Here is a 24082-nt window from a genome sequence, read left to right as displayed (position 1 = left end):
GTGGTCTTGTCCTTCAGAGAGGCTAATCACTCAGCTTTTGGTGGAGCCACTCATCTAAATTAGGGATAAGACTCATTTTCTGCAGCCTCAGCCTGAGATTCCACACGTAAAAATCACATGATGAAGTGTGGGTATTTATAATGTTGATGTCTACATCTGAAATCTAGTTGTGTTAAATTTTCTGTACAGTCATTAGAGAGAAATAAGCATTTTTAGGATATGAGTCACCTCATCCTACTGCAGATATCTAAAATATGTCATTATAATTTTGCCCGAGAAGTGCCTGTTTCTTACCAGTGATTATAAAGGAAGTCTTAAGTAGCTACAGATGTATGCATATTTATGTTTGAAGTTCAAATTTCCTGAGAAAATTCTAATTCTATTTCATGACAAGGCATGGGTGAAGGACCTCACCAAAATCTGCAAGAAGCACACCTAGCAGGAACCTTTGCTGCACTGGCCATGTTTGCTCCCAGCTGCAGCATAGGGCCATGGCATGAAGAACCCAAACACCCAACACAACAGCCAAACAGTGGACAGTGGCTCAGGCTGAGCACCACATGCAACAAGCACAAGGAGAAAACTGCTGATGCTTCATCATTAAAGCAAGACCTGTAGGCACAGTGCTGGGGAGTGGGCATGGGAGTCAAGGCAAGAATTATCACCAGTCCATAAAACGTGATTATCAGGGTGCAAAATAAATATTAGTAGTAAAAGATGAAAAATATGCTGCTGTCAAGATGAGTAACTGGGGAAAAAGCATGGCCAAAGAAAGAGTTTTATAAATCTGGAGTTTTGAGTTCTAAGCAAAATCTTCTATTATGAACAAGTGAACAAAAAGAATCTTAAGCTATGGAGGGAGAAGCAAAAGATTTCTAGATTGGTTAGATAATGTAGGAACTATAGAATGACAAAGCAATTCAAACTATTTTGAGTGTAAGATAGTGACAAATGATGAAGATCACTTTGCAGCCGAACTACGAAGTTCAATGCTACCTGAATAAGAGCAAATAAATGCAAAATAAAGTAAGAACCTGATTGACAACTGTGTAAGTGGGTGATGTAAGGGGGAATTTCTGCACTGCTACTTCAAACATTTTATTGAGTGATCACGAGGAGCTTGTTTATTGATGAGGAGACTGAGAAGGCAGTGATGAATTTTATACCACAGAGGCAGGAACGCAAAAACATCTAAAGAGAAATGATGCCAAAGTGTTAAAAAAAAAAAGGGATCAATAAAGGAAGATGGTACTACAGACAGTATTTAAAGAAATGGAATAAAATGAGACCATCACTAAAGACAGACCCCCTTGAACCATGTATTGATGTCTGGGCTGGGAGAAGTATGCCGTGCTTGGAGGAAACACTATCATCCTCCCTTCCAGCATCTGACATTTCTGATGTCAGCAGGTGACAGAAAAGTCAGATGAACATCTACAGCGTGTTTCCTGTTGTTCTAGAAATATGTCTTCCTATTTACTCCTTGAATTCTTTACTCCAACTGATCAGCATGTCCTAAGAGTTTTCTAGTAAAAATGTTTGGGCAATTATGGTAGAAAGTGAGAGAGAGGCTTTATGAAGTGTGACACTGAAGTGGATATACTCAGGATGTTTTTTAACATAAAACAAATTATTTCAAATTAAAACACCAGCATTCTCAAAATGTATTTTAAATTGGTTCATTGTCTCTTGGCCCCTTGCCCTTTGAAATGTGTTCAGAAACAATTTCCTCTTTGCATTGTTTTCTATAAACATAAAGCACAAGCATTTAAGTAGTAAATTTCTTTGCTACACACTGTAGAAGGGTAAAACAGTAGGAGAGCCAGAACTACTATTTTGTGTGGGAGAAAGATGAGTCACTGACATGAGATAAAATTAAATTGGTTCTTACATAAATTTATCATAACCTTCACTTCTTTGGCATCAAAGCTGATGACTCAGTATTTGTTTATAAAAGGTGTTCATCGTCATATAATACCTGGCTGTCACCAAAGATGACATATGATATCTATCTATATCTACATTTTATAGATCTCTAAGATTGCTGCAATTCCTTCATGACCAGATATAGATAATTATACACCTGTGATACTGTCTTAGAGCCATCACTCTTCACAGCTTTGTGATGAAAAATTAATAGTTTCTTCTAAATTCTCTAAAAAGTATCTCACTTTTTTTTTGAGCAGAAATAAGGGGAACAATGGGAAATCTGAGCTATCTACAAGAATGTAGATCCATATTTCTCCTCCAAGAATAAGAAAAAATGGATCAGAAACATTTGTTTTCCATGGTTATGAATCAATGTAAAATTTCAAGTGATTAAGTCTGAATTACTAAAATCTCGATCAAGAATTTTAGCAAGACCTTAATTTGGCTAATTGAAAACTGATTTTTCCCAACAAATTAATATATTTTCTGTGTTACTTAGTCTCAAAGTAGTTTTATTCGAAGGGAGTTACTTTGAAAGTCAGTAAATGCAGAGTTCAGCTCCCTCCTCCTGCTAAAATATAGCAGTCCTGAAATGTGTTGGACGGTACCTTGAGTTTCCACTTCCACAAAAACTTTAGCCAAATCATCAGTATGGCAAAAACTTAAAGGCTGACCCCAAAGCCTACAAAACTGCTTCTCCAGAAATGAAGGCCAACATCCAACAGAGGTTTGGGTTTTCTTTATTCCTAGGGCAGTACTACCTACCTGATTGTGCACGATGACTCCTGGTGGGAAGTGGCTGACACCTGACTGCTCTTACCCCTGCAGAGTGAGAGCTTCTCCACTGCCCCTGTGAAGTCTTCATTTCCACTTTGACTGGATCTGCAATTTCATGTGCTTGGACATAATACTCCACTCTTCTTGAATCTCCCAGATTCTTTGTGATTGCAGTGGGAGCACAAGTACTGTGACTGGACCTATGGGAAAGCCTCCTATTATGGAGAAAGAATGGACTGTTCCACATACAGGAATTTTGGTGGAGCAACTGTGTGATAAGAGGCCAAAATTCTCTCAAGCACCAATGGTCATTAGAAGATGGCAGTCTGATGGCAGCTAACTAAATGTCTTCTGGAAGTGCAGACTTTTGCCATGTCCACAGTGTTCAAAAGACAGAAACACCATGGAGTGTAAGATAAAAAATCACAAAGGTCTAGTAAAAATATGTTAAGAGACTAGTAAGAATATGTTAAGAGACATTTTGAGACTCTCCTGACTAGACCAGTTGATCAGCATAACCACAGCTGTATAACACTTGAGAAGGAAAGAAATAATGCAGTTATTTTTATTTTTTTTTCCCCCCCAAAATAGAATGGATCTACACAGAGCCACTGAGGAGTAGTAACAGTTCTATAACTATGCCAAGACGTCTTCTTCATGTAGGTTGGGCCCCCTGCCTTTTTTCCCTTTTTTCTGGACTATGTAAAGCTGACACTATTTTCTGTAAGCACCATAGAAGGAAAAGCATATTCTGGAGGAATGTGAGGATTGGTCCAAAGCCCAATAAAGTCAGTGGAACTCTTTCCATTGACTTGAATGGGTTTGAATCAGACCCTAAATGAAGAAAGATGGATCTTCAAGTTCTGGGCTAAGGAAATAATTCCATTGGGAGTGGCATGGAAAAAACACATGAAGGTGAGAGAACTTGAAGAAAACAAAGGGATATGAAAACTTGGCAACAGCAACTGCTTCAGTATTTTTGGAGGTCATAAAAACAGATGGGCTTTCTCTGATGCAAATTCACCCCCCTCTAAGCAGGCTGATTTAGTCCTGTGTCAGGAACATATCAAGAACATGTGAGACTGATCTCCTGGGTTTCTTCCTTTATTTGTGCTTCACTCCAAAATTGACTGTCACAATGGAAATGACAAAATGTTGTCTACTCCTCCCAGAACGCTGTCTAATTTATCACAAGCAATTTCAAATACGTGGTTATCCAACTTTTCCATTTCTTTCAATTCCATAAGAAGTAAAAATTCCCCAGTGTCCCTTGTGTCCCCATATGGCCTCTCTGGACTGATCATTATCCAAAACTGACTGTTTTATTAGCTGCTGAGTTTTCAGATCCCATAATAAATGCCTCAGAAATGCAAGTGGTGCTTCTATGTTAGTGTGCATGAAAAACAGCTTCCAGGTGAATTGAATAAATGCATACTAAAAAGAATCAGTATTTGGCGGACATGTAGGCATTTGAAACAACACTGATACATTTTTGAAGCAGATAAATCAAAAACATCAGTTGAACATAATTAAAGCAGAGAGGAAAAGACTCTTTTCATTTTGATTAATGCAGAACAGCTGCCTATTAAAATAATGCAGAAAAAGAAGAGGGAACCCAAAAGAATTCAAAATAAAAGGGCTGAATGCAAAGGTGCAAATTTAAGCCAGATCAAGAAAACACATCAAATCAGAACTGAAGCTTTTGAAGGATAGATGCAGTCATGTGCATTCTCATCCTGGAGAAGCAAATACAAAAGAACAGCCAATGTTATTGTCTCCTACAGGAACCTGCAAAGTTTTGCAATTGCTCTCTTAAGAGAGCTCTGCTTTTCAAATAGCATGTCTGTAGCTCTATGCTGTGGAAGAGATTTGGATACAAAAGCATTTGCTGGACTCCAAATTTTCTCTCCTGGTATAGATTAAGTGTGCTGCAAAGACAGAGCAGGCATGCCAACTAGCAGTCCTCTACAGTGTGCTTCATCTTGTAATTTAAGGAGGACTTGCTGCCTCAAAAGACTTAACTGTGAGGCAGGAGCAAGTGCAAAATTGCTCCCTTCTGCCATCAGCACTATTATGAAAACATATAATTGCTTTCACAGATTGGATTTCTTTTATTTTTATATTTTGAAATATTCCCACTTAATATGTTAACTATTTTCAAGGGGAGGGGATCTGGAGGAAAATATTTACATTAGGTTCCAAAATGCATAGTTTTATCTTTCATTAATAAAATGAGAGAAATATTACTTGAAGTTCTTTCTTACCTTACCCAGAGAAAACACAAATGTTGGCCCTCTGTGTTATTCTTCCCATGGTGTCTCTCTAACATGCAGTACCTTTGAGTATCAGGGACATCAAAAATGCAAAGAACATCCTTGCCTGTTCTGGGACTGATTTGACCCTTGCTGGATATTCTGAAGGAAAGGTAATGTATGTATTTGCTTTCCCTATATAATATAAGTCTTATGTTTTTGCTCAAGATGACAGGAGAGCTTCTATGCTAGTCTTCTTGTTTTACAGGCAACAGATTCTTGTGTTTTGGACTGTATCTTTTAAGAAACTTCTCTTCAAAGTTCTTTCACTTTATAACACTCCAAAATTCACCTACAAATCTCCTCAGTTTCCCTGGAGTTCGAATTCTGTGTTTCTAAAATTCTTCAGTTACCTGCCTCCACATTCAACTGAGAGAGAAAACTCAGCTTTCCAGCATCCACTTGTCTTGTCACACGTGTTAATTTAGATGTGTGAACTAAACTGGACTGAGGAACTCTCACTGGAAAGTTTATCAGTGAAAGGAGTGGATCACTGAACATTAAATATCCTTGGATGGTGATCCCAGAATTTAACCTTTCTCACAGCACAGTGGAGGAGTTTTAGGGTAAAACTTCTATTCCTTGCCCCTGTTGATCTTTGAAGGCATGGGAAGATTGGTTATTCATGCAGAGCGAAGCCTCATAGGTTATACTTCCTAGAGAGGGGATAATATTTTCTGGAGTACAACTACCTTGTTTTAAGGATGCTACGGAGATGGATCTGAGCAGTCATGTTCTAATTCTCTTTACTGCCTACAGAAGCCCGGTTGGCTAGACCAGAGATGCTTCAAGGTGGGTGAGAAGAGTTCTGTCACAGATGTCTACCAGGATGAGAGTCATGACTAGTACACAAGTCATTTAGGAAGTCGATGGGGACACATCATTTTGATCATCAATGCTGTGCAACATAAGGATGCAAGGCTGCAGGCTCCCAGTGATCCTTTTAGTAAATTTTCTTCCTTACCTTTATGTTTCTTATTGAATTTTTCCATATTTAAATAGTCCAATCTTTCTAACTACCCAGCAATAGACCTCCATCCTAGATTATGTGTGCATGTGCGTGCATATTTGTTTATTTTTGTATTAGTCAGAGCCAAGTATTGACATTCTAAGATCTTGGCTGGTCAGATAAAAATCTCTTTCTTTGTAAAGACTGGCCATTTTTCAAGCCACAGGAACTTTAAACAGTTTCCTGGCAGATACTGAGCAAGCAGGTTGAAGTGGGCAGTGTGATGAAAGGGGAGACCACCTCTTTAATCACAAGATGCTGAAATCTACTGTAGGTTTTTCTTTTTCTCATTGCTTGTTTATTTTATTTTGCTATTTTTTAAAAAGTCTGGTTAAATTCATGGCAGAATATGTAAAGAAAATGTCTTAAAGCACTATGTGCCTTATATTAATTATTTTTTAAAGAAAGCCTTGCATAATCTTCATTCTGGTGGATACAATGTCTGCATTCACACCTGCTCCATGGTTACATCAGGCTCCAAGTGGAAACTGGTTCAGCCAGTAACCTGTTACTTGACTTCCATGGAGATCTGCCTGGATAATGTTTGCAGTCTTGGGCTCAGATCAGACCTGCAAAGTCCTAGGCTTATGTGAATCTGGCTCTGCATGCATCTCCAGGAAAGAAAACAGAAAAGTTCTTTGCACCACCATAATGCAAGGGCTCCTTAATACTCATGCTAACAATTGCAGAAGCTGCTGAGAAGGGATTTGGTGAGGACAGGGACAATGGATCCTTTCAAAGTGAGCCCCAGTGTTCTGGCCAGGTTTCTTCATGCATCTGTAGGTGCTGGGCCAGCTTTTCTTTTGGCACACTGTGTTAATAGCACCAGCAGAGGGGCTCGTGCTTCTGAGAACCCAGGGCAAGATATCGTCTATGAAATCTGAATGTGTGTTCTGAGCTTCACCCAGTCTCTCAACAGGTTCTGGCTCTGGGATTAGAAGGCACTTCTGGGAGGAGGATAGGAATTAATCAAAATTAATGTCCACTATCTTTCTCTTCTTTCTCTGAACTTCATTCTATTATTATTTTTTCCTTTTGTCTTTCTTTTCCCACAGGAGTGTTATTTCCTATATCTGGATGAATGCAGTAGCAGGATCATGTCATCTATCAAAATTGTTCTAGAATTGCCTGTCACTAATTTTGTGATTATCAAAAGGATTGTACTCAGGGCAAAATGTTCCCTTGCTTGGGGGGGGATTGGTTCAGCTCCTGCAGGAGAGATCCTTGTGTAAAGGCACAATCCTCTAAAGAAACAAGGTACTGGAGGAAGAATAAGGACAGAAGGACTTAATCAGCCACAAGTACCCTAAAGAGCAGATCCACAGTCTGGATGAAGTGTTTCACCACATTTCTGAGTTTAAAAAAGTAAATGGAATAATTCCAGGGACCCTCTTTCTTAATAGAGCAAGCTGTTCTTACAGTAGTATATAGCTGACTACATTTTCCAAGTAAGATTCTGTCTCTTCTTCACTCCATTGGCTCAATGATATACCGGTTTTGCTTATAAAAAAAGAACTGCAGGGAATTATGTTTTTTGCATATTTCTGAAATATCTTGGGCCATTAGGTTGAACAGTTTGCTTCTTTCAGATACCAGAATTCAAAGGAAGAAGATGGAAGTATTTTCAATTTACATTAGAAAAAAAAAAAAAAGGAAAATACTAGCAGCAAAAAGTATTTGTTTCTTACAGATAGCATGTCACTAAATGTCACCTCATAATTAGAAAAAAGTTCCACCTTCTCGAAGAAATAGAAAAGCCCTCAGTTCTCCTTAAATGATATCTCTAACAGCCTTGAGACCAATGCAAATACAGAATGATGAGTGAGCTATAGCAGTGTATAACGTACTGATGGAACACAGGTAAATGCATTCTGCTCTTACAACTCTGTGAACACTTACAATCAAATCTAACTGCAGGCATCTTCAAATATTACATTAGAGATAATGACTTCGTGTAAATATCAATGTGTTGCTTTTTGATATCAATTACAATTCAGTGTTCTGACAACTCTTCATGATTTTCAGAGTGAAGTATTCATTAGGTTTTTTTAATTTTAATTTTGAATGCTTTCATTTTCTTTTGAGATTTATTGCTGATATTCCTGAAAATTAAAAATTGCTATTCCTTTGACATTTTCTCTCTCATTTTCCCCTCAGAGTTTTAGAGAAAATCTGGTTATTTTATTTAACGTGAAATAGACCAGATTCCCTGCAACCATCATAGCATGGCACTTCTGATCTCTATATGGATTCTGCATGCCTGCATGTATATAAAAACCATGCAAAGACAAAGAAATAAGTACACCATTATTCATCCTCTTTATAGAAATATAAAATTGCTAAATACTGGATTCTATTACTGTTACACTTGACTGTTCCTGCTATTCTGCTCTGTTCTAGCAGTGCTCCTGTGAATTTTATTGCATGTCTGTTAGGCCTTCCAAAACCAAGGAATAAATTCTTCATAACTGTCTCAAAACTGTCTGACATTTTAAAGTGCTAACATATTTGAAATAGTTTCCTATATCCTGTGCCCCTCTGCATTTTATTTAATGTCTATGTCTGTTGCTAATTAGGACCATCTTTTTTCTTCTTTTTTTTTCATTTGGAGATTTTACATTTAAATTTCACATATTGCTTTTCTCTAAGACTCCTCTGTTGTACAGTTATTGGTTTCATAGCTATTCAGGTTAATTTGGCTGTATTTTTTTTCATTCTAGCAAAGGTTTTGGATTTTTCTTACTGCAATTATGAACGATGGTTGGTTTAAATTTAGAGCAAGGTAACAGGAATCCACTTTATTTAGTTGGCCAAAAATGCTGCTCAAAGATTTATTTCAATTATAGTTTCCCTTTTGGAGTATGTATTTCACTAACACTGTGCACAGAATTTTGTTTAAGAAACAAGTCTCTTTCAAAGATTTTGTTATGATTGGCATTTTGTAAAATAAAATCCTTAATATGTTATGTGAGTGCTTCCCTGATGTTAGATGCTAGAATTCAGCTAAAAATGTTGTCATTGAAAGAAAAAATGAAGAATTCATAAAACAGCCTAGGAAAATACCTGCAAAATCAAAGAAAAAGAAAGGAAAACTTTCAGGTCCAATGGCACTTTTTATTTCAGAAAAAAAATTCCTTCTTGAAATTGCAGATCTGTCCGAATATTTATCTTGGTTCAGTTACCCCTTTACACTCTCTAGTACAGATTGGCTGTCTCAGTGTCTATAGTTCTGCTGTTTGCAACAATTGCACTATTTAGGTGGAGCAATGGAAAGATGCTTAAGAATATTTTCAGTTTGAACGCATCATTGAGTCCTTCTCTCAATCTGCTTATGTAACATATATTTTTAGTACCTGGGAGTTCAAAGGTGCTAAGGTGTTGTGTTTCTGAATGACAAATAGAACACACTAAAACCAGCATTACACTGTTTTTTAAAGAAAGTTTTGGGGAAATTCATGCAGCTCTGAGTGAAACTCTACCCTGCCTTTAGCCATCCAAGTATTTTCTTCTTTGTACAGAGGCCTGAATGATTCATTGTACCCAGGATCTCTGTTCACCGGTAGGCATGAAGCTGATGTGACTACATAACGCAGCCAGAGAACGGAAGCTCTTCTCAGGCTGAGAATCTGAGACACCGAGCAGCAGCTGCCAAAAGGAACCTTTCCTCCTCAGGATTTATTCATGACATAAGGTCTTGACAGCTGACAGAAATGGTACCCATTTTTCTTTGCAGGGTGTCTGAATTGCTTTGCTCCCATTTATGGCAACAGCCAAGGAATTTTTCACCAGGAGATGTGCAGTGAAACTAGACCTGTAGACTGATTGAATAAGTAAATGATTTTGTAAAACTGAAGTATTAAAATAAAAGAGATGTGTCTGCTGAAAATTAAGAGACTGAGAAGAAGAGATTGTATTTTCTAAATCTATAACTTTACCTAAGCCAATGAAAATCACATTCAGTTCATTCCTCAGACTGAATTAATCCAAGAACACAAAAAAAGCAGTGACTGACACTTCTGGGTCATGACCCCACATCTCACTTAACTTTAGTAAGCCATTTACTAAGCCTCAATTTTAACCCACTCTTCTAGTCTCTGTCCTTAGTTTACAAAAGTAAGTATGCACTTCCGTCTCTTTGGGTGAGAGAGATCACCTCCTGCAGATGATTCTCTCTCTTCCACGACAATAGAGAAGACTAGATGATCAAGGAAGACAGACTCTTTACTTTTTGATAGCCACAGTTATGTGAAATCAATCCCCATCCAGTCTACCCATCTCTTACACACATTTTCTTTTTAGAATGTGACAGCTCTTGTTCATTCCAATGTCTTCTGTTGTGAGCATCTTCCCTTACTAGTTTATCTAAACCAGCATAGAAAGTGTAGAAACTGAAATGGAGGTGGAGGGTTGGAGGAAGAAAAAAAAAAAGCTAGGTAAGGCACAGTAGGCACAGAAATAGAGAGCTATAATTATAGAAATCAGAGTTGTATCAAAATGAGGGAAATAAATAGAAAGAACCATAAATTCAAGCAGTCTAAAGATAAAACCAGAATATGGCATGTCAAAGAAATATCTGAGAAAAAAAATTGCAAAACCCATAATAATTTATAATATATCTTTCTCAAGCATATCAGGAACAGGAAGAGTGCCAGAGAAACTGTAGATCTAAAAGAAGCATTCACAGAGTACAAGATAATGGTAGGAAAAGACTAAATCAGATACACATATTTTAATATAAGTTCACTGCAGGGGAGCTTGGGAGGAACATTGTGGAAGAACCACCAGAAGTCCTGCCTGAAACTGAAATTCCAATAGAAGTTATAGATCTCAGAAAGTTGATAAAGTCAATGTGCTTCTCTAACTGTTCATTTTTACAAACCATCTAACTAGTTCAAAAAGAAAAAAAAAAATCTATCTGTTTATCTGAGATGTCTGCGAACAAGTAGTAAAACATAGGACATCTGTGTCAAAAGGGACTAACTTTGGACTTACTGGAAAAGAAAATGCAAGGAATTAGACTGAGGAAACAAAGCAGTTGCTTTGCATGATAGACTGGCCATAGGACCTTGTGCTCGTGTGGTGTCTATGCAGTGTTTGTACATCAGAACACAAAAGGAGATTTTTTGCGTTGTAGCACCAGTTTACATGGCAAACAGCTCAGGCCACCTGGTGACCATGTACTTTCACTATATGATTGACTTTTGCACTTGTTCTGAAGAATTTGAAGAGCATGATATTTACGACGGTTTGAGATCTATGGTGGTTCACCATTGCAGATGAAACCTAGCCTCTAAAGATGTAAGAAAATGCAGGGAAAGAATGATTTCCTGACACTCTTGATGTGGAGCTCAAAGATAAGAAATCTGCTTTCACACTGCCATCAGGGTAAATGCCTAGCTTACAACTAGCTACTCTGATGTTAAATTTTTAACATTAGGAGATCCACTGTTAAATGCCTAAGCAATTTATTTTGCTTTTTTTTAAAAGACATTATTGAGTAATAAATGCTAGGTGCATTTACAGAGACATTACAAGAAATTTCAATATGAGGCTTTATTTTCCTAATTATTGTCATAAATATTGTCTTTTGCCATGTACTTACAATACAGAAAATATATCGACCTGAAAGATTTTGCCCTAATAGGCTGTAGGTTAAAACAAACAAAGACCTTTCTTTAGATTCAGTTATATCATTCCATCATTCTACTGATTTAGGGCAGAAAAAAATATTCATATTAAAATCAAACGACTCTGGAAAAGACCATCTGACTTTGTAGATAGATTCAGCTTCTTTTTTTATGCATATCTATACTGAAAAAAAATTTATAAATGTGTTGCACATAGATACATACACAAAGGTCATCCTGTTAGCATGAAAAAAAGGAATTAAATGAACATGTGTTTCCATTGATGATATTAAAGACAGAGTTGTCCCAAAAACAGAAGAGCAGATAACACTGGAGTGTCTATAAGTTGTTGACATCTGTGCTGTCTCATCCATTTCTGGTTTCTCTACCATTCCTGAAAAATCCCTGCACATGGTATCACTTTCCTCTTGTATCTTTGACTAGAATGTCTGAGTTTCCACCCCTGACTTCCAACTGTTTAGTTAAGCAAGAGCAATTCGTACTTTCACTATTCATGCTGATGGATTTCTTTAAAATAAAAGCATCTGAATGTCTCTGAGACTTTTCCCTCTTATCTGATTTGAATGAAATTAGCTGATGGACCAGCAAAGAGACCAATAAATGGACACACTGACAGTACATCCTCATCAACTCCATTTCCCTAGAAGACAAATTAAAATTTTTGATCGTCTCCAAAAAGTAATTTTTGAAGGGATGTGGACCGCTTATAGAAAAGGGGAGAAAGATTCTTCATTGCCAGGTCACAGTCAGCTTAGAATTTGATACCGGGATCCTGGGAGGACAGTAGGTATGTGTCCATCACTCACATAGTTTTTTCATCTTACTTGGGAATTACTAAGCCAGAAGCTCCATAAGATTTCCATTTGATAAGAATACAGGAAGTGTGAGCTATGTGTAACCTTGGCTCTTTACCTCCCTCCCTAGTTTTAGCAAACTTTATGCTTCCAAATATAAGAGTGTCCCAGCTCTTGAAAACTTATCACTTCCTACATTGTACTGCATGTGGCCCCCAGAGACACATGCAGAAACTCAGGCCAGTGTGAGCTGAGGATATTTCTCCCAGCTGTGAGAATCCTTGCAGCCTGAGCCCACACCAACACCAGATCTCCATACACATTCATGTGTCCATGCTTACGCACACATTCTGGAAAAAGGAAAATGTCAGATACACCAGCAGCCTAACTGGATGCCCAAAGGAAAAAAAAAAAAATTGGAAGCCATCATAAAATACAATGCAACTGAATTAGGGAAAGTACTGCCAAGGACCACAAGGACCATTTGAGAGGTTAAAAGTTTTTAGCTGAACTCAGACTGGAAGTATTCCTGGCTTTGACAACACAAAAAATGGGGAAAATAATAATCCATTTAAATATAGCAACAATTGATCTTCATCTTTTTGAACAAGCACTACAAACTGTAGATGAAATCTTACATCTTAGCTAACCTTGGCTGACAATAGTCTAATATTAACAGCAAACATTTTCTCAGTGTGTACACTCCTCTTCCCACAGTGAGTAGCTTACAAGTGTTCCTACTGCTCTCTGGGAAGTAATAGGGTCAAATATTGATTAATAAATAAGCCAAAATAAACAGCCCTTACAAAATGAACAAACAAAACCCAAACCAAACCAACACCAAAATCCGCAACACCCTCAGCTGTAAAATACAGATTTTATTGGGGTGAAATATGAAAGCTCTTGGCAGGTTTATTCACTGCCTGTGTGAGTTGCACAAGAAATCATGGGGGAGAACAGAGCTATTTACATGTCCTGCATCATGCTGCAGTTCTAAGGGGCAGGTGAACTTCAAGATGCATAATTTACTGTGTTTGAAAAACGGAATGAGTAAATCTCTGCCTGATTCACTGACACATGAACAAAGCCATTTCAGGAGATGACCCTGCTCATATCTGAGCTGTGAGTATCACTGAAGTCCCCTCAGTGCAGAAGCTCAATTCTGATTTTGAGTGTTTACTTGGTATTTCCGTAGAGCTACAGTTCAAACAAGCTAAAACTTTCTATATATGAACACAAGTGTTTTAAGACACTGTTTGGAGTCCAGGAGCCCTCTTTGTTAGCATAACTAAAACAAACTGAAAGGGTAGAGGGGGATTACAAAAAAAAGGCATCGCCTTCCCCCAGCAAACAAACAGGAAAGCCAAATGTTCCTAAGAATTCACTGCCACAATATTTCACTTAAAATTAGAAGATAGTAGCAGACAGGAAGAAAAGCAACAAATTAAAGAAAATAAAAACAATAGCCATTCAGTCATTTTTTTCAGACAGTTATTCTGGGTTTCTGTTAGCACCATGTCAATATTCCATATATACAGACTTTTCTCTCTGCTCCTAGCTATGTGTAGTCCACTTTATATCAAATTTCCAAGGCGACCCTTGACTCAAGACCTATTGGAATTTTTTTGTTGAAAATAAAAAACCCCTATGAAACTCATTATGTTACAGTCAAATAAAAGTCCAAAGAAAGAGGCAATCCTAGAGCAAACGAGAAGAGAACATATTAGTTGCCTTCTCAAATATGCAATGAAATTGTGTTTCAATTGTGTAAAGAAACAGAAAAAGCCTGGTCCTGCAACTGGACACTATGAAGATCTCATTTATTCTATCTGAGAGGTTTTCTGTGGTATTTGTTTTTTCTGCTTTGCTTAAAAGATTTCCAGATGTAACATTGCAGAGAGAGCTAAATGACCATTTCTGTTTGTTAAGGTTTAGGTATTATTTCGTTTTGCTTCCAGATGGAATTACACATATCTCTCCTATTAAAAATAGGATAAAACACAAAACGTGATGAAGCAACCTGATGTTTAAAAAGGCTGTTGACAGTTGCAAATAGGCATTTATTTCTGCCATCAAGTTGCACATCTTGTGAAAACTCTTATGTTTTTCTGAACATATCATATGACATATGCAGGTCAACAGTTACTGAAGCAGTGCCTATGTTTTTGGGTTCATCCTGTGTCTTACAATTACACCTATCAGAGCCCAATTTTTCTCTCTCTGAAATGAGAACTCTTTGCTACAGGTGTTTTTGTAGTGAGAAGAGGGTGGTTCATTCTGACAACCTCTTCATCCTTTTTCTTTTCCCTTTATTTTTTTTCTTTCATTTTTGTGTCTGTTCCTTCCCACTTGCCCTGATTTTTCAGCTTTGATTTGCCAGCTTTGTTAAAAAAGTCCCTTCATGTCCTAGGACACACACAGAACACACACAGGCTTTTTTTCTGTTTCTTTGTATCTTGTCTGCATTCAGTGAAAAATAACTTCTACTTATCTCCTCCCCCAGATAGTCTCTTAAGACCATAAGTTTTTCCCTTTATGAAATATGTAACACCTTGGAAAATGAAGCAATATTGATTCAAAATATTACCATACTGCAGAAGTTTTTAGTTTTTCATAAACTGACTCCTTCGTTATGCAAATTCAATGCATAATTGTACATAGATTCCTAAGTTATTAATGCTTTTAATGGAATACAACATTAATACTGAGACCCCAAGGTCACGGCCTACTTTTCAAATATAATGTTTATTTTCATTCTGAACTCCTGTACCTTACATTTTCCAGGTCCCTTATGTACACAGAAACAACCAATGCGAATAGAAAAACAAAACATCTGAATGTTCATAGTTGTTCCTTGTTTTCCCTGAACATGCACTGGTCCTTCAAAAATCCACTTGAATTACAGGTTCAGCTGATGCTTGAGGTGATACTGCCACTTCTGTCATAAAGACTGTGAAAGATATTTAGATATGTGACAAATTGTCTAACCAAACTGAATATGTTGCAGTTTCTCGTGTTTCTGCATATTGACTTCTGACTGATTAAAGGGTTGTTTTCACCTAAAAGGGAGAATGAAGCAACAAAATGTAATATGAACTGCTGCAGTGTGAAGGTAGAGTCCTGTGAGGACCTCAGTCTAAATTAAAATCTACACTGTGAAGGTGTCTGAACCACTGTTTAGAGTAGCTTTGAAGTTTTAATAAATTATCTATTACATGGGTTTGTAAAATGAACCTTCACTTGAACCAAACTGCAGGGAATTTTAGGTTAATAGCAGGGAAATTTAGGTTAGTAGCAGGGAAAAATTAGGTTAAAAGCACAACTATTATTTTAACCCCTGCACTGATTTAGCAGTATCATCTGGGAGAATAACTACATTGAGTTCCCCTAGTGTAAGAAGTAACTATGATGTATTCCCAAAGCTGATTGTTAGCCTTGTAACAGTTGAGAAATAAATTCATACCATTCAGTTTCAGTTTTTCTCAACAAGCTGCTGTACTCTCTGAAGAAACATCAGCAGATTTCTAAAAACGTTTTTCTTAAACTCATCTAAAGTTGGGGTTTTTTTAACTATATTTGTGTTCATGAAATGGATGACCATCAGGTAATCAGTAGAGTACAGCTATTTCACCAGGATGCAGAATTTAGTTAAAAGCTACAAAAAAAATTTGACAAATCTTGGCTCAGACAATTCCTTACTTCAGAGAGAGAAATGACAAAGTAACTAGCTTGTCAGTCTGAAAATGCTTGATTTATATTTTTCCCTAGCAAAAGTTCAGTTTTACAAGTTTTTGTTTTAATTGTAAAGCAATTTTAATTCTATTTTATGAGAAAGACATAATTTTGGAGGAAATACTCAAACTTCTTGTTAAAATATTTGGAGGTTTTTTTCCCAAATGTTACTCTACTTCTAGGTAGATGTAGCACAGAAAATAAGATCCTCTCAAATCTTACATAACACTAGGATTAAGAACAAAATTATTGTTCATTACTTAAAATGGACAAGAATAGGAACCAACCCAGACACCCATTGTCCTTTTGCTCATGCAAGGACTGAGGAGAAGCAGTGATTTTTTTGTGCTTTCAGCTATTGTCCTTCTCTTTCCACTGTGCACTTTCTCAACATGAGTATATGATATAATTATGATGGGCAAGTGCCTGTGCAATCTGTGGGAGCAACTCAGCAGGTTCCATGGTCAAATATATCAGTACTCTTGAAGCTGTGACAATGAATTAGCTTCAGGCTCCGCAGAACAAGTGCCACATACGTGTCCTAAGTGCAGTGAGATACTGGATCAGATCCCTGGACTATTATACCCCTATAATGGGATAGTCTGTCTCCAGTTTCTTAAGTAAAGAAAAGAATTTTGTATGGAAAGTTGCACCCATTATTTTATCTGTAAGCATGATTGTCTGCCAACAGCAGCCAAACATTAATTTTCACCAAAAGTTTCAGCTTCTCCAGATGTTTCTTCTTAACAGGGGGTTTAAACATAGTCACTAAACCCAATCAATGCCTCAATGCCTCTTCACCTATTCATGGAGACACAGAAGGGTAAATGAAACAAAGTTAACTTGGTCCAAATTAGGGTGATTTCAGAGGAAAGACAATCAACAGATTGAAAAACAAATTTTGTCAAAAGTGGAAAAAAACTAAAAATATGTAAAATACCCCAATCATGGAATGCCATGTAATCCTGGAACAATGTAAAGATTTATAAAACCTTCAAAAGGCCATGTTTTTTCCTTAAATTGTACAACATGGAAGACAAATGTAACATCTTTTTTTCACCTATCATGGTGCCTCAGGTTTGAGAATTCCTTTAAGGGAAACATTTTCCAGTAATGATTTCTTTTTCTTGGGTAGTGCAAAACATAAAAGTCATGATAATTGGCAAATCCAACTGTGATTCTACAAGCAGGGGGAATGAGGCATATAAACTGATTATTGAATGGTCATACTGAGATTTCAGAGATGAACAAAGGACTGGTTTGAGATTTATTTTGGCAAAAGCTCACTGTTCATGTCCAATGCCTCTCTCCGAGGAAGCACAGAACGAGGTAGGAAGGCAAATTCTTTCAACGTCAGCAGAAATGAGCCTGATTTTGTGCTGCAGAACCTCCAAAATATTTTCCGCCCACAGAACAATCTAATTCCAGCTATATCTTTCATCATCTGCGTTCAAAATCCTTGGGGTTTGACTACAAGGGCAGGCAAGGATTGCCACAGTTATGATGCTTACTGAACACGCTGGTGGAGCAATTGTTTAATTTACACATTCCCGTTCACAGAAGGCATATTTCAATTTACAGCAGCCTGTCCTGACATTCAGTGCCTATGTTTTGGAAAGCCTACTACAAACCAGTAACTTTAAGAGACTTCTTGCCCAGAATTATGAAAGATTTTTGCTAGTATCTACAGCATATCAGAGAGTAAGCTGTTCCTTTTCTGTTCCATTAGGTGACTCCAAGATCCTTCTCCTGTTCCTCTCAATGTAAATTCTGTTGACAAAAATAAATCCACAAAACTGTGGAGAGAAAATGGACTTTGAATGACTTTTCCTGGGGTTTTATGAGGGTTTGAAGATATGAATCAGAGGGATTCCTATCATCATAATTCATTATTACACTTGGCTAACCATTTTCTTTTGGAGCTTTTTTTTTGTTTTACCTTCAGGATGCAGACACATCACATTGTGCTGCAGTGCATTCCAGGGTCAGAGCATTGTAGCATGAGTTACAGCAAGCTTTACTTGCTTGTCTTGAAAAATTGTGTGGAAGAATGTTAATGGAAATGATTTGAAAACGAAACAAGGTACCCAGACTTACTGAAAGGTTACAGTCCTACTGGAAAATTGCACACATCATAGATTCTCAATATACATATATATCTACATAAACATAGTTATTAACTAGTTTTCCAGGCTGACATTTTTTCTGAATGCAGAAAATTATTGTGATGCATGTGAGAAAGGAATGTAAGCTAAATAATTTTAGCAAATCCTATCAGTATTATATGAATGTTTGGACACAAGAGGAATTACTTCTGTTTTGACTGTGTCAGGTTCTACATTACACATAAAATGGTAATCTTTTTACTTATTGATAGAGCTGGTTGACAGCTTGTGATTCATAGCTGCTGTCCCATTTCTGGATGCATACCTGCCACCTATGGGAAATATGGCTCCTCCTTAAGACTTCTGGATCATTTTCTGGGAAATTCTGAGCATGTGAGATACAAAGCTAGTGAACAAGTGAGCAATATGTTCTAAACACAAATATTCACACACAGATCAACTCTATAACACACTTGTTTGATTATTTAGGTATCAGGCAACCTACCTGGAAATACTTTTTCATATGAGATACTGCACATGTGGTACAACCCTCCATAAAAACACATATTTGTAGGGCTCATCACTGTCAGAGCTATGGAAGCTTTCCACTTAGAAGAGTTAAAGGTAGCCTTGATGTTTTTCTCCAGAATTCCCCTTCCTGACTTTATTCTGGGCTAGGGAATGAAGGACAATCTGCATAAAAGAGACCTTGGAAATAATCCAGAGAAGTGGTAAACCTTCACACTGAACTATTTTGAGGAACACAATGAATACAAACTGAAATATAGAAATTATGTTTGAACATCAAGGAACAATTTCCCTGTGAGGGTGACCAAGTAGTGGCACAGGTGGCTTGGGGAGGTTATGGTGTTTCCATGCTTCAAGATATTCAAAAGTCATCCAGATGTGAACCTGAACAACTAGCCCTAGATGGCCCTGCTTGAGGAGGGGGGGTTGGGGAGGGCATCTGGATGTTCCTGCCAACCTCAGCTGTTCTGTGACAATGCCCTTCTAGTTGCCTCTGATCTTGTCAGGCAGCTACAGTGTTTATCAACATGAGACATGAAGTTAACTAACACTTTATATCATCAGCACATAAATAAATTGTTCTACCCAAATATCTGAATGTAGAGACAGTGGTCTGTGAAGGGAGAATTTTCCAAAAAATAACAAGAATCTTAGACTAGGTAAAACCGGTATGCAACATTTGTATGCATTCACAACAACGTCTGGGACTTCCTGGTACTCCTGGCTATGAACCAGCATCAATAGAAATTGCACCTTTGTCACAACGAATTTCTCACCAAAAGAATTAAGCAATCCAATTGTCTGAAACGTAGGAAAATTTATGCTGGGTAAGTGGCACAAAAATCACAAATCAGGTAATGAAATATGAAAGGTTCAAGCTCTCTGCTAAGTTCCTCAGATGAGTAGGCTTGACAGGTTTGGAGGAAACAATGAGCAACCTCAAGGCCCTCCCCATGCCTCCTACAGATATTCAGATACCAAGGTGTAAGTAAAGAGAAAAGTTACGAAGAGCAACAAATTTACTGACAACACTGAATGCAATCAGAAAGGCTACTACCCACACACAGTTGCTGTTTATGATGAGAAGCTTCTTTCTACTGTCTTTATACATAGGATCTTTCCCTTGATGTTTCATTTTGGAATAATTTCAGAGATTTAATTTGTTTTGTCAGATTGTAATTATTTCCAGAATTTACATCAGCTCCAGTTTAAACAAGCACTAACAAGGTAAGCTCTGAAGTGCCCCAAACAACAGACATATTCCCAGAATGCTTAACCCACCACTCCTGCTTAAAACTGACATGCTGTCATTTTTCCAGCATATTAAACTTAACACCAGTTTGTGAAGAAACAGCTTGAAACCTGCTGCACCAATGATGTAGAAATTATTTCAATGATCAAAGAAAAAAACTCATTCAAGTCTACTAAAAAGATAAACCAACTTTGCCTTTCCCTTTTCCTGGACTTGCTGCTTCTTCGAGCCCTTTCTGCTTCCAATATTTCCATTCCAATATGAAGGTTAAAGAGAGTATATCAAGTATGTAAGAATTTATTTATAAATGATTCAAAGGGGAGAGGCAACAAAGAGAAATGATGGGTTAATTGGGTCATATTCTCCTCAGCTTTCTATTCTAGCACAGAAGGAAAATCATTCAGTCAGCAGCATTTCATTGCAGGATTGCATGTACCAATGACAGAAGAATCAGACCAGATGTTTCTCCACTTCTAAACAGTTTTTTCTGTTTTCTCTTTTTATTAAAATAACTGCTGTTCTTACCAGAGATGTTCTTACAGACATGGAGACAGAGAGTCAATAGCATTCATACATTAAATCCTATTTTAAATGCTTTTTCTATTACTACCAGAGGATTGATTTCATTAATTACACACCTTATCAATTCCCTCTGTACTTCATGGAAAAGACACAGCTACTGTTTTCTCTTATAATGCTTGCATTCATAATCTGTAAGTCCAGTGTTATTTAGCCTAGATATAGTCCAGACTTTTCCTTTCTAGAGTGTCTGCACTGCAGCGGTGCAAGACATTCTATCTTTGTAACAGATGCCTAAAAATGGGTATGGATACCTAGCATTATTTTTCAGAGCTATTTGAGTTCAAATCCCAGCAGCAAGGATAGGATGGATTGCATCTGTCTGGAACTCGTGTAAGAATTGAGAAGCTTTGATCAGTTTTAAACAGCCACAGGAATCAAGCAGCTTCAGAACTCTTCCAACCAGAGGATAACAACATCTTCTTGGTCAGGGATTGAGCTCTCCTGCGCCTATGGAAAACCAAAGCAGGAAGGCTTGGCATCTTGACAGTTTTATGATAAACTAAGTAGGGGGAAACAGAATTTGGCAAATATTAAAACTATCATTTTTTCAATTTGTTGGTTTCCAATTAACATTTCTCTTTTTTTAGTCAAACTATAATTCAGAGTTCATAGAATATTCCTGTGTGTAATTTTTTTTGTTTCTCACAAAAACTAGAATATCTATGTATACACTAGATAAATATATTTCTTCTAATGTGAAAAACCACCAGAAAACTTCAAAGTTTAATTCTATTAGGATTGAAGAATATGAAAATGTTTTCCTAAGTTTATTTTTCCATTTCTTCGTTAACTTTGTTTCCTCTATGATTTGAGGAAGATGATCTTCATTTTATTTTTTTTTTTAAATCTAGAATTTAGTCTTGATTCTGGAGTCCTCAGTTCTGGTCTATGTCTTCTAAAGGGACAGAGATAAAAACATGGGTGAGTGAAATATAACTTCAGAGTTTTATTTGGTTTATTGTAGGTCCATCTAAGACTTAGAGCTTTCTACATTACAACTGAGATAGCATAGACTGCAATGACATTGTGGATTTAAGGATTCTGCTGTCAAATTTAGGAATTAAAGTAGTATCTGCTGCTACTACTTTTAATGACTTTCAATGAGGGATTTTCTGAAGAAGCTTTGGTACTTCCTGAATGTCACTGTTCACATGGAATTAATAAAAAAGAACTGAAGAATTAAAGTCAATATTGAAAACAAAATACAGCATTAATGGTCTCAGTACAGTTCATGACATGAACGTTTAAAGGGAAGAACACTCCTTATTCTTTTCCTTGAAAAGGTAAAAACTAATTCCCAGGTTTAAATCCACATTTCCTCTGAGTAGATTTCATTTCAAGCTTAAGTGCAAATTCAACGTAAGATTATGCAATGGTGACAAGTATGCACTTTCCTCATAAATCTGTATAAGGGATTTGTAAAATTAGCCTGCTGATGTCACTTGCAGCCAAGACCATTTGTTTTTTGGGGCTCTGAGAAAAGAGATATACCCTTTCAGTAATAATATTCCCTTCCAATAAAAAGGTGTTTACCCCAAATTGGAACAAAATTCATAAATTCGAGCTTTTCCATGGAACGTAAATTTTCAAAATATTTTCTTTTGGGAGAATGAAATGGAATATTTAAAAAAATCCAAGCCACAGAGCCAGCTGGCTAAATACCTTGAATAGAAATCACACCAGACCATGGATTTAGCTGCTCCTGGGAGTGGGGAGCCCCGTAAACCAGCAGGGAGGCCCAGTTTGCCTGTCTGGTAGACTGGAGTCTGTCAGGGATTTCAGCAAAATTAATGTGTTCCTGCAAGATGATTTCATTTCACTGAATCTGAATTTTCCAGGGCAAACCAATCCACCGGAACATTAGTCTCATTCTATTGTTCATGCTTTCCATAGGAATAATTTACTGTTTGTTTGTCAAAGAGTTCCATACCCTTTTGCAGAATTTGTAGCTACACTAAAATGAGAGTTTTTGTTGCTGCTGGGCAACCCAACAGATACATCATGTACAGAGATTGAAATGCAATGCCTACCATAAAAGTACCTCTAACAATGGAGAATGACGTCAATTCCATGTCCTCTATGTCCTGAGGGTTCTTCTCTTGCTTGCGGCTGACTATGAGAAATGAACATGAAGCTCATTAAAAAAGGATATTAAACTCCAGGTTTACAGTAGGATAAAGAACACATCTTTGAGTTAAACAAAGAAAAGAGGAGTGGAAAAAAATGGATATGTCGCTGTTATTAGAGTTTCAGAAAAGCTGCATTTTTTCTTCCTTTTCCCCCAAATTATTCTTCTATCATATTCTGTTCTAACAAAAATTCCCTCTTGCCATCTGTATTCACATCATTTAATTTATATTATGTACATATGCAGATAAACATAAGCTCTGAGACTCAAAAGGAAAACTGGAAGACAGAGGAAATTGAAGGAGTTTTTATGGAAAACTGGGAAAAATGAGTAATTAATGCTAATAAGTCAAATGTTAACAATATAAATTTTTACAGACTCTCACTATTAGCAATGAGTTTGAGATATCATTAAGTAGTACTTTAAATGATATCCTTAAAACATCCCTGAAAAGATTTCAAAGACAAGCAATAAATGTTGAAGCAGAAATCAAAAGGTTGAAGGTGATTCTGTGATTTTGGCAATTAAACTTCAGGAATGTATTAAAAGAAATGTAAAGTTTTGTTGTTTGTCTTTGAAAAATAGACCAGATAAAAGTTATTTGGTCAGAAGGATATGCAGTCATTCCATATTATTTTGTTGGTAAAGGTGTTAGCAATTGCAGTGGCCAGTGATGTATTAATACTTCAAGATTCTATACTGAAGAGTTTTGACATGGAAAACATTTCAAATGGTGCACATACAAAAATGTGTAGAAGATCTTTATCAATAAACCTATCTACTACTCTTTCTTGACACCTTTGAAAAATGATGGGTAGAAAACTAAACTTGAATATTGTGCCATGTAATGACGGCAAACACATCAGTTTCTACAGAAATACAAGATTTTCTTCATTATAAGAAAAAAATTCCAAAAAATGACTTGACTTCATCTATGGAATCTGAGTGTGTGCCTTGTCAATATGGAGAAAGTGGTGCTCTTTAGACACTTGGTTTATTAAATTTAAAAAGTGCTATACACTGATCTTTTATCAAAATGAGACCAAGAATATGATTTTAGCTAATGGAGAAACAAAAAAAAATGAGGTCACCCTCAGACAGCAGGTAACAGAACTGCTATTGACTTTTTTCATGGTTCTTACACATCAAAGAAATATCATATGAGTTCACATAATGAAAATGAGCATATCCACGAAGAAGCCAAATATGTAGATTTTACCTTAGTTCTTGCATGTTCTTCTTGAACTCCTAATATTTCTATCTTTAAATACCAAGATTTGGGGGAA

Source organism: Corvus cornix, chromosome 3, assembly GCF_000738735.6.
Source record: "Corvus cornix cornix isolate S_Up_H32 chromosome 3, ASM73873v5, whole genome shotgun sequence".
In the NCBI taxonomy this organism is placed as follows: Eukaryota; Metazoa; Chordata; class Aves; order Passeriformes; family Corvidae; genus Corvus; species Corvus cornix.
Note: the sequence above shows the minus strand (reverse complement) of the source record.